The following is a 9,683-nucleotide window of genomic DNA, read 5'->3' as shown; positions in this document are numbered from 1 at the left end:
GATGTGTTCATTTTTTGTGATATAACCATGCATAAAAGTAAGGATGGTAGGTGTTTGTATTTTCTCTGTATCGTTCCAAGTTTATAATATGTTCCCCGAAGGGACGGTGTCTGTATTTTCTAGTAGTACATAAAATGTACTTAGGAATAACATTGAATATTAACACAGATATAACTTTAAAAAGTGGTCTAGTTGTAAGTTGACTTCGATGATTTTTTTTTTACACAAAGTTGACTTCAATGATGTAATCATTGATTTGCATAAACATAAATTTGGTCAGTAGGTCTTAATTACTTGCGTACAGATATAGGTGAGACGGCCCCTTTTTTCTAGTATTGTTTGTATTGTACGTGTACAAAGCTTCTTCCAAAGAAGGCAAAATACTTACTAAGGTTTTATGAACTGAAAATACGATCCAAATATAATATAGTACTAGATTCTTTTTGATATATAAATTAAATAATTGTGAGTAATTTGGAATATATGTACTCTATGTTTGAATTTTTTTTGTTAACCATTCTTTAATTTTCAACAATGTTATTTATTCTAACCATGTTTTTCATGAGTAATGTTGTAGAGTTCTCATCATTAAAATAGAATGTATAGATTTCCACACAAAAAAAAAAAAAAAAAAAACAAGAATGGAGATGAGTACGTACAACATCGTTAGAGGAGTGAGTGCCGAAGGTAATCCATGAGGCTATGTCTCGTACCATGTTTTAACAAAACTATTACAGTCTTCAATGGGTGTAAAACATGTCTGGAGTGACTGTGAGTGTTTGTAGGGAAGGTTTAAAATATTTTAATGCAAATTAGAGTTACAATGGTCATTGTGGTAGTAACGGTAATAATTATTATAACTCTTTGTTTTGAAAAAAAAAAAAACGGAAATACTAAACAATACGACAATAAAGTTCACGAATATAACACGACATTAATTCCTTCAAAAAAAAAATACGACATTAATATTTGTGACCCACTATTCACAAGAATACCCATCTTGATTTCCATCAGATCTGGAATTACAGTTTCGAGGAGGATTTTGAATATAAAACATCGTGTAGTTTCACGAACAAAGGGTTCATGAGATATAACATTGCTAAAAAAAGAGAGTAATAGTTCAATTGAAAATGAGATTGTCAACTCATCAAATAAGTTGAGATGACAATATATGGTTATGTGTGGAGATTGTATTTGAAGGTTTGGTTTTAACGTATACGCTTTGTGAAAAATCAGCTGTGTTGTGCATGTTTGATTTTAATACGTGTATATTTTGGCTTGTAAAAAAAAATACGTGTATATTTTTTCTTTCAAAAAAAATCCGTGTATATTTTGGTTTATTAAAAGAATAAAAAAAACTTGAATTTTAATTAATGAAGAAAAAAAGTTGTAATCGAAATAAGTTTTTTCCAAGATCCTCTATGTTGTATGGCACCCAAATTTTTTCAATTACAGTAAGCTTCAAATTCAATCCAAGTGCCACCTTATCAAATCGTGTGAAATTTTATCTCGAACCAACCAACCAATTTGGGCATCCTTTGTCAAATAATTTTCAACTTCTAGTTTTTACTTGGAACAAATCATGTAAACATAATCTCTAAATAGCAGGGACATCGCTTTTGATCTAAATTAGTACCCAAACTTTACCCATAAAGTATCTTTTTTTCCCCTAAAACTATAGATTACCATGAAATGACTGATTAACTAGATTATCAAGAAATGATTAATTAACTAGTGCTACCAAATACTAATGATGTCTATAAGAAATGAAATATTAATGGGATTTAAAGATTTATAAATGAACTTTGGCTAATAAACTAGTTGAATAAAATTGCTAAAACTATAGTTTAGGTGAAATAGTACATGATATTTAATTTCATTTGACAAATTTTTTAATATTATTATTTTAGCCACGCCAAAATTGTATAGTCATGCAACTAGTGCATTAAAGGTCATTCGTTTGATTGAAATGAGATGGTTTATAGTTGAAGCTCAGTAAGTAAATAAATTAAAAACATTATAAGTCAATGATCAAAATTGGATGATCTCTTAAGATCATCTCACAGTTACTATTTGAGAGTGAGACATCCATTTCACTATGTGTGCTGCAATATTTATGTAGTAAACTTGGCAACCCTTCCAAAGAACCCAATTAACTTACAACTTTAATTTTAAGTAATTTGTTTCATGGAATTATTAATTGAAGAATATTTTGAAAATTATAACATTTAAATATGATAAAATTAGTCATGATTTGTCTTTACTTCGTAACACTGAACATGAATTGTTTTTTCCTTTGTATTTTGCTAATATTTTAGTACTAATGGCTATAATCTAAATGCTACTTATGAAAAGTTTATGATGCAAGTAATTTATACGATATATTGAATTACAAGGAATTATAGAATTTCAGCATGATACCATACAATACATGACAAATGGGGTTTGCGTCCGTTGGTTTTGAAATCCAATTAACAATCTAATTGGACGCACTTTGTTTCCCTTGTGAAACATCTACAGTAGAAACTCTTTAATTTAATACTCGGTAAATTAATAAACTCTCTAAAATAATAAATTTGTCCGGTCCCGACTTGGGCCAATTTAAAAAATTGAAAAACTCGATAAAATAATAAGATAATAATTTTTCGGGAGATCCCTTTATAATTTTCGGTCCAAAGAAAATCATAAATTAATAATTCATAGAAACTGAAAAAAATATATTAAGAATACATTGAACATATTTGTTCCTCTTGATTACATTTACTGTACTTCAAAAGTCATTATTGATTTCCAATGCATATGAACACAGTAGTTACTAATTTACGTCGAGTCTCAAGGTTCGCTGCAACGTAATTCTAAGAGGCATAGACTAATTTGTCTTTTTGTTTGGTATGTACAGTATAATTACTTAAAAACTCTTTAAATTAATAATTATTAATTTATCGATAAATTAATAACTCTCTAAATTAATAAATTTCTCTGGTCCTGACATTATTAATTTATAGAGTTTTAACTGTACTTAGAGTTGATCATGATGGATTATATGTTAAAACTATACTAAAGAACAAAATGAGAACTATGTAATAAACAGGTTGGAAATAAACGACATAACTTGAAGATTGAAAGTTATATGAATGACTATATACATTGACAATGTAAAATAGTTTAACACCATTGTTCAATAGAATATTGTTGTGGTTAAAAAATTTTGGAGTAGCTAGCGCTACCCTATGGACAAAGAGTTTCACCTTTGATTTTAAACTACTTGAACCACTAACTCAATTAACTAGTATAACGCCCTATTCCTATTAAAGCCATAAAACACGCGAATATAACAAATATTCAAGAAATAGACGCTACGTCTAACACAAAATCCAAAATCCAGACATACATGTATATATATAAAATATCTCAACAGTCGCAGCGGTTACAAATCAAATAACTCCAACACATATACATGTCATGGTCAAATACAACCTCAACTAAAAAATCCTCCAAGTCCGACAAATGGACAACATCAACAAGATAAAATAAAAACCAACAAGGCATAAAAAGACTCTACGACCTAATCAGAGCCTAGAACTACGACTCCAGACGATAACGGAGAAAGCTCCCGCTATCGAGCACTCACCACAAAGCAACTACTCCTGCACAGCGTCTACCCATCCATACAGACAGGTAGGCGGCATAAACCACTGGAGGTAAGCATTACATTAATCATAATTAACATATGCAAACATAAGCTTTCAAGGATTCATACATATCACATATACATAATCATCCCTCCTAGAATACTAGCATCACATGATTATTAACCCACATTCCATACACCTCAAGCTATCACATTACTAACATAGCATATCAAACATATTTAATCTCTAGTCAGGTCATCGACATAAGCTCATCATTTATTAATATCAACCAATGAAATGATTACTCACATCACTCCTCGTTTAGCATACTTAACTCAACAAGTACAATTCATCATTTCAAAGTTATAAGCAAGCAATCATCATCAACAAAGAAATCACCACATCATATGTACATATATACATATACAATTCTCACCTCATCACTAACACCAAAATAATTATCATCGAATACATTCACCAAATGTATAAGCACAAGCAAGTAAGGCATGCAATTAGAGCATAATTCATTTATTCACAACCGTCAACAAAATCCACCAATGTACATATACACTAATCCACATAGATCACAACATTCAACAAATTGCACAATTCATCAAGTCACATATTCAATATGACACAATTCATCAACCAATCAATTCCAAATGTCACAAGTATGTATTCACCAAACACACTTATCATCAACAAACATCGTTCACATGCCACATCAAGACATCAATTCAATATGCAATGCGTCTAGACTCGACACATATATGCATGTGGTACCAAATCTCCTCAAGGTCGTCACCCATGATGCAACAAAAACATCATATGTAAGAGAACACCTTCTCTCTTACAAATCACCTATGTAAAAGTACACCTCCTCTTTTACATTTCACATATGACTCAATATGATTATGATGCATGGACATACAACAACGACCCGATAATGCAAAACTTCACCACAACAACGACAATATAAAAGTACACCTCCAATTACATTGACTATCTCAACAACGTTGCATTATAAAGTATACATGTCCACACATTCAACAATCATAATTCACATAAGAGTCATCATCTCACACATCAACATCAACTTACCAAATATCACAATTCCATATACTTTTCATAAACCAAGTAAAATGGAACAACACATCATATCATGATAAACATCATATTCAATCGTCCACAATCATCTACATATCATCAATTAATCATATAAAATCATTCATGAAAGATTTATAAGGTAATTGGTTTGAAAGAAGCATTTTCCACCAAGTCCGTCTATCGGTATCTCATTTCCAAAATAATTGAAGTATTGAAACAAAATCAAGTAAACAAGATCCAATGCCTCAACTAAGTATACCTCTAGGCTACATTTGAGTGCAGTAGAGTATACCTTGGTGTAACGCCCGTCTTAATTATTCGATTATTTAAAAATATATTTATATATATGATTTACGTGATTTTCATGATTGATATGTGTGAATTTTATGATTCATGAAGTTGAGTGGGTTATATGATTTATAACTGCATAATGTGGAGTATTTTGTTGTGGTGAAGTTGCTATGTTGTTATGACTTATTTTATTATTAAATAAAATAAGATTTGATAAATAAAATAAAAATATGAAAAATTGGGCTGTGATGTGAGATGAGCAATTAGTAGTGATAAGAGTAATTAGAAGAGATAAATAGACAACAAAAGTTAGAAAACAGAATACGTACGTTTTTGGAGAAAAAGGGAGAAAAGTCAGAAAAGAGGAGAACTAGAGGGAGAGCTGCGATTCTGCTATTATCAGGTAAGGGTGAGACTAATTTTCATTACTATTAAGGGTATGATTCTATAGGATGAATTTGGCATGATTAGGTTAAGTTTTGGTGAGAATTGGGGATTAGGTTTAAGACCGAATTGGATGATTGAATCATGAAAAGATGTTAGGTTGATGCTAAATTAGTGTACAGAACTTAGTTATACCATAAGATGATAATTAGATGTTGAATTGAGGTTAGAATTAGGAGATTAAGTGAAAAGTTGGAATTTTTAGGTTTCTGGCCGTACTGACATTCATCGCTCGCACCTGCGAGCAAGAACACTCGCATCTGCGAGCTAGAACCCAGAACTCGCAACTGCGAGCAATGCAACTCGCAACTGCGAGTGACCTGTAAGCTCGCAACTGCGAGCAGAATAACTCGCCACTGCGAGTAAATACGTAGGAACCCAGAATGCACACTTTGCTCGCCATTGCGAGTGAAGTTACTCGCAACTGCGAGTTAGGCTGTTAGTTGCCCAAAATTGTCCCGATGCGATCCTTTCGCACGTATAGTCTTGAGCTGACCTTAGAAGTAAGAATGAGGGTGATTTAGAATGTTTCTAGATGTTACAGAAGTCTGTTTAAATGACTGAAATGATTAATAATGTTGCATGAATAATGTTATGATGTTTTTATGATATTTATGTTGATGTAATCCATTTCTTTAATGATGTTGAGATATTCCAACACTGTTATATGTTGTAAATCTGTTGCTGTTCATTGCTGCTGACCTTTAATGTCTTGAGATTGCATGAGTCGGTCTATGTTGCAAGAAATTAAGAAGTTGTCCATGATTATGAGTCGTATGAGTCGTTCATGATGTCGTCTAAGTTGCTGGAAGTTTGAGTCCATTGCATACTCATTAAAGTTGGGGGCTTTAGGCCCGGCAGCCTTTGTGCTCATTAAAGTTGGGGGCTTTAGGCCCGGCAGCCTTTGTGCTCATTAAAGTTGGGGGCTTTAGGCCCGGCAGCCTTTGTGCTCATTAAAGTTGGGGGCTTTAGGCCCGGCAGCCTTTGTGCTCACACGTTGAAGAGCCTATTATGCTCATTTGTTGTTGATTGGTACCACATGCATTTGCATATCAAGAAGTTCATGATGTTAAGTTGTCAAGTTGTTGTTGAGTTGATAGAGTTGCATGGTCTAAGATGAGTTGTGTTGTCGAGTTGATGTTGAGTTGATAGAGTTGCATGGTCAAAGATGAGTTGTGTCGTCAAGTTGAGTGTTAAGTTGATTATGATTTGTGATGAAAATTAGTAATGATATTTGATGATTGTATTTGTTATGAAATGAAAAATATACTGATTGTTAATTGTTGACATGTTATTAATGTTTAAGTTAAATGCATTTTATTGGATTATATGCTTAATGTATTGATTATGAAATCTCACCCCTTCTGCGTATATGTTGCCTCGACCGTGGGTAATGTGCAGGTAATAAAGATTAGAGGCGTTCATGAGTGGACTCTCAGTTGGTGTCTAGGTGCTCTGATACGTAACGGGATGGGGGCTTGCTTTTACTTCTATTCCTTACGTGTCTCTTTTATGAACTAATTTATGAGATTTTTCAATAAGGCCTGCGTGCCAAGACTTTTAAATGTTGAACTAATTTCCGCTGCAACAGTTTAAGATTTTTCATGATGTTGAATTTGAAGGATTATTATTATTATCCATTTTATGATTTAAATGAAGTATGTGACATTCCGTTGTGATCGAAATACTCTGATTTTAAAATGAAATTTTTATGTTGGGAAAACGGGGTGTTACAATTGGTATCAGAGCAGGTCGGTCCGTCCGGCCAAGTAGTGAGTCGAGTTGTGTCCTTAGCAGTTGGAATACCACTATTATGATATTCTAAACGTTGTGTGTTGTGCAGAGAAGAGACCTGGAGGCTGCGAATCTTATTTGCTATAAGAGGACTAGAATGGCTGGAAGAAATGATGCTGCGATTGCTGCTGCTTTGGAAGCTGTGGCCCAAGCTGTGGGACAACATCCAAATGCTGGTGCTGGTGCGAATGCTGATGTGAGAATGTTGGAGACCTTTCTGAGAAATCATCCTCCTACCTTCAAAGGAAGGTACGACCCTGATGGAGCACAGACGTGGCTCAAGGAGGTTGAGAGAATTTTCAGAGTTATGCAATGTACTGATGATCAGAAGGTGCGTTTTGGAACGCATATGCTGGCTGAGGAAGCTGATGACTGGTGGGTGAGCCTCCAACCTACCCTAGAGCAGGATGATGCAGTTATTACTTGGGTTGTGTTTAAGAGAGAATTCCTAAACAGATATTTTCCTGAGGATGTTCGCGGGAGAAAAGAGATCGAGTTCCTTGAGCTAAAGCAAGGAAACATGTCGGTGACCGAGTATGCAGCAAAGTTTGTGGAGCTGGCTCAGTTCTATCCACACTACACGGGGGACAATGCTGAGTTCTCCAAGTGTATCAAGTTTGAGAATGGTTTGCGTGCTGATATTAAGCGAGCCATTGGTTACCAACAGATCCGTGACTTTTCTGCTTTGGTGAGCAGATGCAGAATCTATGAAGATGACAGCAAAGCTCATTATAAGATTATGAGTGAGAAGAGGGGTAAGGGCCAACAAAGTCGCCCAAAGCCTTACAGTGCTCCTGCTGACAAAGGAAAAGGAAGAGCTAACGATGAGAGGAGGTCTAATAAGAAGGATGCTGGTGCTGAGGTTGTTTGTTACACTTGTGGCGAGAAAGGCCATAAGAGTACTGCTTGTACTAAGGATATTAAACGGTGCTTTCGTTGTGGCAGTAAAGGACATACACTTGCAGAGTGTAAGCATGCGGACATTGTGTGTTTTAACTGCAAAGAAGAGGGTCATATTGGGTCTCAGTGTACGAATCCGAAGAAGACTCAGACTAGAGGGAAAGTGTTTGCTTTGACTGGTACTCAGACTGAAAATGAGGATCGTTTGATCAGAGGTACTTGTTATATTAACAATACTCCTTTAGTTGCTATTATTGATACTGGTGCTACACATTGTTTTGTTGCTTTTGATTGTGCTTCTAAGTTGGGTCTTGCTGTGTCTGATATGAGTGGAGAAATGGTCGTCGAAACTCCAGCTAAGGGTTCGGTGACTACTTCTCTTGTTTGCTTACGATGTCCTTTGTCTATGTTTGATCGTGATTTTGAGATTGATTTAGTTTGTCTGCCTCTGAGTGGAATGGATGTAATTCTTGGTATGAACTGGTTAGAGTACAACCATGTTCTCATTAACTGTTTTAGTAAAACGGTGCGTTTCTCTTCTGCCGAAGAGGAAAGTGGAGCAGAATTTTTGTCTACTAAGCAGCTGAAACAATTGGAGCGTGATGGGATCTTGATGTTTTCCTTGATGGCATCCTTATCATTGGAGAATCAAGCAGTGATTGATAAGTTGCAAGTGGTGTGTGATTTTCCTGAAGTTTTCCCTGATGAAATCCCTGATGTACCACCGGAAAGAGAAGTTGAATTTTCTATTGACCTTGTTCCGGGAACGAAGCCTGTGTCTATGACACCTTACCGTATGTCAGCTTCTGAGTTGGCTGAGTTGAAGAAACAGTTGGAGGATTTGCTAGATAAGAAGTTCATTAGACCGAGTGTTTCACCTTGGGGAGCGCCGGTATTGTTGGTTAAGAAGAAAGATGGAAGTATGAGGTTGTGCATTGATTATCGACAACTGAATAAAGTAACTATAAAGAATAGATATCCACTTCCTAGAATTGATGATTTGATGGACCAGCTGGTGGGTGCACGTGTGTTCAGCAAGATTGATTTAAGGTCGGGTTATCATCAGATTAAAGTAAAAGATGAAGATATGCAGAAGACGGCCTTTAGGACGCGATATGGTCATTATGAATATAAGGTGATGCCTTTTGGTGTGAGTAACGCGCCTGGCGTGTTTATGGAGTATATGAATCGCATTTTCCATGCATTTTTGGATCGCTTTGTGGTTGTGTTCATCGATGATATTTTGATTTACTCTAAGACAGAAGAAGAACATGCAGAACATTTGAAAATTGTTTTGCAAGTGCTGAAAGAGAAGAAGTTGTATGCTAAATTGTCCAAGTGTGAATTCTGGTTGGACGAGGTAAGTTTTCTGGGCCATGTTATTTCTAGTAGTGGTATTGCAGTTGATCCATCTAAAGTTGAAGCAGTATCACAATGGGAGACTCCTAAATCGGTTACAGAGATTAGAAGCTTTTTGGGTTTGGCAGGATACTATCGAAGATTTATAGAAGGATT

Source organism: Medicago sativa, chromosome 3 (genome assembly GCF_051527215.1).
Source record: "Medicago sativa cultivar Bolivia chromosome 3, Bolivia_mono, whole genome shotgun sequence".
NCBI lineage: Eukaryota > Viridiplantae > Streptophyta > Magnoliopsida > Fabales > Fabaceae > Medicago > Medicago sativa.
Note: the sequence above shows the minus strand (reverse complement) of the source record.